The sequence below is a fragment of the Limulus polyphemus genome, unplaced genomic scaffold (genome assembly GCF_000517525.1).
Source record: "Limulus polyphemus unplaced genomic scaffold, Limulus_polyphemus-2.1.2 Scaffold361, whole genome shotgun sequence".
Classification (NCBI taxonomy): domain Eukaryota; kingdom Metazoa; phylum Arthropoda; class Merostomata; order Xiphosura; family Limulidae; genus Limulus; species Limulus polyphemus.
The window spans coordinates 322,897-329,484 of NW_013665971.1; the positions used below are offsets into that span (position 1 = coordinate 322,897).

A 6,588-nucleotide genomic window follows, 5' to 3' on the forward strand; every position below is an offset into this window, starting at 1 on the left:
TCTACATGTTTCGACGTTACAACGTCATCCTGAGGATGTTAGGACTTTTTGGTCACCAGTAGTAAAATACAAACAAAACTATATAAACGGATCTGATTATCGATTCATATAAGAAATCCTTAATTCTTAAGTCCATGAAGATAAAACTGATCATTTAAGGAACTTTAATTATCATTAGCTGAATATTATCGGCTGGGCTACAGCTAAATGAACATATATTTGAGTATTTTAAATGTGCTGTTAGAATAGGTTGTAGCGGAGAATTTTTTCGAACACCGTCTTTCTTTGTGTGACCTGTTCAGCACTAAGTCTGTGTTTAAACTTCTTTCTCTTATATACCACAGAACATACAATTCTAAAACCTGTGATACATTTAACAACACCCTGGTGTTATACTTCTTGTTAATTAGAAAAAAGTTTTTTGTGTGGAGTCACTAGAGATACAAAGAAATGGTCATGAGCGAAAAATTATGTTTAAATAAACAATGTTTCAGTGTACTGATCTACGTCATACAGCTTTGTTTCTCAACACACCGAACTTAGTAACAAAGCTTTGGTTATAATGCTTAGTTTGCTTCTGTTTCTAGGGTGACACGTTACTCTTTGTACGTAGTAAGGAATAACGTCCCAAGGTCCTTACTCAAGACCTTGTAGGCCTTGTTGCGTCAAATTTCAGGCTGTAAAATACCTAGTTTGTCAAGGTTACAAATGGAAAAGATTAGAAAGCAGGTTTATGGAGTTCCCAGCAAACTGTACATCTAGCACACGGAAACAAGTGACAAACAAGGAATAGATAATGTTCTTTCATCTATAACGCAAAATTATTTTCATATAAAATTCACATTATTAACATTCAGAGAGCAGTTTTCGAACTTCAAACCTTGAGGGATATAAGCGACATCTTTGTTTTGTTTAAAACAGACTTTGTTGTGCTAGATTCTTACACATTCTGTTAAACTATAAAACACACCTTGTTTGATTAAAGACAGACACATCAACGTAGGTAATTTTATAATGATCGAATAAAAAAAAGTCAAAAGCAAACACATGTTAAGAGAAACAATAGTACCACGATTTCGTGAACAATGAAAGTCTCTGGTGAGAAACATAACAACATTGTTACACAGCAGAAACTTATAAAATTAGCATGACAATGAAGTTGGGCACTTTACTCACAAAATTCCGTAGCGCACCTGGTCAGGTTAGTAGCATAACTATTTCTTACTATGCAGAAACCATAGGTGATGATAGACCAGAAGAGAAAGGTTATAGATAACAGATGGTTATAGATACGTATTATTCAATTCAAGAGAAAAATGGCCTGGTATGAATATAACAAAAACTATATTTTCTGTTAAATATCAAGTTGTATGAGCAAAACAATCAAATACCACAACAGTGAAGGCGTTGTGTTATACTTGTATCACTTCTAGAGTTTACATCAATTCTGTGTAAATTAATGTATAATACCGAGGACGTTGGGATTGTTGTTGTTGCTTGTTATTAAGCACAATGCTACACAAAGGGCTATCTGTGCTCTGCCCACCATGGGTATCGAAACCCGGTTTCTAGCAGTATAATACCACAGACATACCACTGTGTCACTGGGGGGGGGGGCGTTGTGATTGAAAAAGAAAAAATTGATGATAGCGCTACCTATGTAATAAATAAAATTCAAGTAAATGTTTGTTTTTTGAATTTCGCGCAAAGCTACACGAGGGCTATCTGCGCTAGCCGTCCCTAATTTAGCAGTGCAAGACTAGAGGGAAGGCAGCTAGTCATCACCGCCCACCGCCAACTCTTTTACCAACGAATAGTGGGATTGACCGTCACATTATAACGCCCCCACGGCTGAAAGGGCGAGCATGTTTGATGAGACGGGGATTCGAACCCGCGACTCTTAGATTGCGAGTCGAGTACCCTGTGTATTCTTTTCTGATAGAATAGTGGCATTTGACCGTCACTCCTATAACGTACCCCTGAATCCAAAATGTAGAGCGCAACTTTTGTGATAACGAGATGCGAACAACGGACAACTGATCCACACTTGATCCAACTTTGAAGACATTAATGCGATTTAGCAATTCAAGAAAATATAGTTTAAGAGTTATCAGGTTTTTCTCCTCAAAACAGCATGAAAGTCTAGATTTTACTTGGATGTTTTTATATGTATTGGTGAAGATATTCCATATATATTTCTTAATTACTGTTGTTTGTAGTTAAGCACAAAGCTACACAATGGGCTATCTGTGCTCTGCCCACCACGGGTATCGAAACCTGGTTTCTAGCGTTGTAAGTCCGCAGTCATACCGCTGTGCCACTGGAGTGCGACTAGTTTTTTTATCAGAAGTTCGGCTTCATATTTAACTGTTGAGAGGGTTTTAAAGTTAAAGAGAAAAATCGGATGACCTGTTTCTGCATTACGTTGATAGATAGCAGAGTTAGGAACTTTCTTCCAACTTTGATTGATATACCCATTTTTTTTTCCAGTGTTCGTACTTTAAGGTGACACCTAGTTTCACCAATAAAGAAGGCCTTACAGTCCCTGCACGTGTTTAAATAAATGACACGTGAACAATGGGCAATCGGTACACAATCTTTGAAGGAAAAATAATTTAAAATAGGTTTAAAAATAACTTTGAGATAAACTTAACACTAATTTAAAACTAAAAATATTCATATACACAAGTAAGAGTGAAAGGGACATAATTCCAATTAAATACAAATACGTTCTTAAGAAATACTGCACTATCGCCATCTACTGACAGTTAAAATATTAATGTTTGATTGCATAGTGTATGTAACATTACATTAGAACGTTTTTTTCTTCTTGATTACCCCAGTTATTTTGACCAGCTCTTTATATTAACTGTTGAAACTGATAAAAATATAAAATTACTCAATATGCTTACTCACATGTAGTAAAACGGGTCGGTAATTTGACGATTAATGTAGTAACTGAATAGACATATTTATCAATGATAAATCCAGTTTTATGTAATATTGACGAAATATATATAAATACATCTCTTTTTATAGTAAAATTTATAAAACTTTTACTCTTAAACGCATACTTGTTCGTTACTACCCTCAAGTGGATTTCACATTTTTCTTCCCTACTAAAGATCTCCTCCCCATTCCTTATTGTTTCTGGCTTGTCTATCTTTACACGTGTGGAGACTGTAAGGCCTCCTATATTGACAAAACCAAACGCCATTTAAAAGTCAGAGCTTATGAACATATGGGAATTTCCATCAAGACGCAAAAAAAAAAAAATGAGTAACCCCTGTGTTTCCTCTATACGCCAACATATTGAAGAAACGGGACATCAACCTATACTATCAAATTTCTCTATCCTCTGCAAGTCTAATACTGACCTGAAATTAATTATTAAAGAAACCCTCCACATCAAACAGCACTCTCCAACACTGAACAACATGCAGTCTTCATTTAAATTATGAATTTTTCTAATGTGTTCGTATTACTGATTTTACTTTTTTTTGTGTTTTCTTGCTGTAGTTTCTCGCCATGATTATTGTTTTGTGTTTTATTTGTTTAATTATTGTTATATTTAGCAATTGTACTTTAACAATGTCCAAAGACTTATGTAAATTTATTTTATTTAGCTTTAGATACTGAAGATGGAATCTGATAGAATTCCGAAACGTTTATGAATGTCCCCCTTTTTGTTAATAAACAATGTTGTATATCATAAGTGTCGTAATCTTGTTTATTATCAAACTTCGTTTTCCTTCGAACACATCGATTTTTAGACTGTTTATACACAAAATTACTTGTAGTCATAACTTTGTTGGTTACTAGCCCATAATAACACGTGAGTCGTATAAAAATATATACAGAATTACCATCAATACTGCGGTTAATCCCACTAGTAACTGACTGGGTACCCTTCTGTGTCGTATATAGGAAATAAGTTATTTTAATTCTGAACAAAAATGACTATCTTAATAAAATACATGATATTCTGGAAGATTCTAAAAATGTAAAACATTAAACAATGACCCTTTATCTCTTTGCATCCAACATGAGGAAAAAAATCCAAAGGTACCTAAGAGAACTAAAGAACAAAAAAATATTATATCTGAGAATGTTGCTTCTTCGCTTTATCCCACTGGCTCCCGTCCTGGTATGTTATATGGCCTTCCCAAAATTCATAAAGCAGGTTCCCACTCCGAACCATTCTTTCTACTATAGGCACACCTAGTTTCAAACTTGCTAAATTACTTGTACCTATGCTTCAGCCACTCACTACTGATGAATATACTATTCCGGATTCCTTCCACTTTGAACGTGATCTAAGTCAACTACCTCCCTTTGATGTTACCTCCCTCTTTACAAATATTCCCCTAAATGAAACTATTAATATATGTATATCTGAGCTTTCACGTAATAACATTCCTCTAAATGGCTTTTCTGGAAATCAAATTAAGACCATGCTGGATCTTACCGCTATGAATTCACATTTCCTGTTCAACAACACCTTGTATGAACAAATAGATGGCGTTGCGATGGGCTTCCCACTATGTCCAACTTTAGCTAATGCCTCTCTTATTACGAACAGAAATGGCTTGACACCTGCCCAGTTGACTTTAGGCCTGTTCTGTACAGAAGTTACGTGGATGACGCTTTTATTCTTTTTAATAATAATGATCAATGCTCAAAATTTTTAGAATACCTTAACTCACAACTCCTGCCATTAAATTTACATGTGAGGTTGAAAATAATAATACTTTAGCTTTTTTTTAAACATGCTCATTAACCGTAATGCTAATGGATTTTCCACATCAATTTACCGAAAAAAGACGTCCACTGGTCTCCTTACACACTTTGACAGCTTTATCCCGTTTACGTATAAACGAAACCTTGTTACATGCTTACTAAACAGAGCTTACAACCTGTGCTCCACAAATCTTAATCTACACTCTTAAATTTCGTTCTTACATGATATCCTGAAATGTAACTGCTATCCACAACACTTATTAGAAAACATTACCAACACCTTCCTAACACAGAAAGTCACAAATCCAATTAAGATACCAACTGTACCCAAACTTACTATATAATCGTGTCTTCCCTATACTGGTAAACAAAGCTTAAATTTAAAAAATCAACTCTAACCCCTGACGAAATCTTAGCCTTAAAAGAATTGTCACTAAATAAAAACATCCATGTTACACGCCCTGATAAAGGCAACGCCATTGTTTCTCTCTTACTATTAAAATTATAAAATGTAGACAGAGCAATATTTTTGAATTTAGTAATAAAAATATCATGGGATTGATTAAGATTGCCTTTATCGTACATGGAAAGATCTTTCAGATTTTTAATAGTAAGAGAGAACCTAACCCTCTAATGACCCTTTATCTCTTATCATCCAACGTGAGGAAAAAATCTAAAGGCATATACATCCTGTAATTAAAAACAAAATGTGTTAAAATATATAAAGATAGATACATAATGAAAAAGTATGTAAATACAAACAAATTTAATCAATTGTTTTTATCAAACAAAAATGAAATAGAATCCTAAATTCAGTAATTTTCACGAGGACAATGAATGAACAACTGTCTTGTTTCGTAATTCTTTTTTTTTCTGGAGCTACAATTCTAATTTTAATTATAGTCTGTAAAAGAATTTGATGGTGAGTGGCGCTTCAGTTTTGCCTAAAGAATGAGTTTATCAGGTTGTGTATTTGTAACGCAGAGAGAACAAGAAATAATCAAGTCAATCTCTTGGATTTAGAGGTATTATTGTACAATAACCTAAGTTAAAAGGTTTAAGATAGTTATGACTTTTTATTTCATTTTATATTTTTAATAATTTTATAGCCTTTTTTTTAACGACAATGATGATTATGTAATTGTGTGTGCACCATGTACGTAGCAACTGCCACTATTAATTTATAGCCTACTAATATTATTAGTAGTAAAACTATTGGTGATGTAACATATATTTAAAGCTATAAAGTGTAAAAATATAAGCATATGAATACCATCATATCGCTTTAGGTATTGTTTAAAAGTTTGGACAACTTTACATATACGGGTTTGAGTGAAGTCAGGTAGGGAACAACGTGGCCGGTGGGTCTTACTCTTAGCACGATTTTATTTTTAAGTGGTACTGAAATTGATTTTGCAGTAGTTGTATGTTGTCTTACATTGTTAATTTTCTAGTTTTATTTGTTATAGTTTTCAAAAATAAGTTATTTAAAATCTGAAGCCTTATTACAGTATTACTACTACTAGTACTATTATTTTATTTTCAATAATAAATAATATAGACTAGTGTATAAATATAATAAATTAATCTTTACTATTGACAGTATTGTATTGTTACATATTAATAGTAATATTAATAATATGTACATGTAATACTCTTAGTATTAGCATTATAACATTAACAGTTAACTCTTTCAACATGGGCTATAATTTTCTGACAGGAAATGAACCCTCAGCAGAATTTAACACAAGTTTCAACAGTGGATTATATTTTAGTTAAAAAAAATTAAATTAACAACCAGGAACATTTTTTGCAAAATCATCGAATATATAGTTAAACATTTTCAGC

The 6,588-nt window shown here is 33.1% G+C and overlaps 1 long non-coding RNA gene across 3 annotated transcripts in view; it reads left to right on the plus strand.

Moving 5' to 3' along the window:
* The first annotated feature begins 5,675 nt into the window (after positions 1–5,675).
* LOC106457686 overlaps positions 5,676–6,588 on the plus strand; it is a 12,564-nt gene continuing 11,651 nt past the window's right edge. For all 3 annotated transcript variants that reach the window (XR_001290722.2, XR_001290723.2, XR_002610233.1), the window contains exon 1: positions 5,676–5,765. This is a non-coding gene — a long non-coding RNA (uncharacterized LOC106457686). The remainder of the gene's footprint in view (positions 5,766–6,588) is intronic.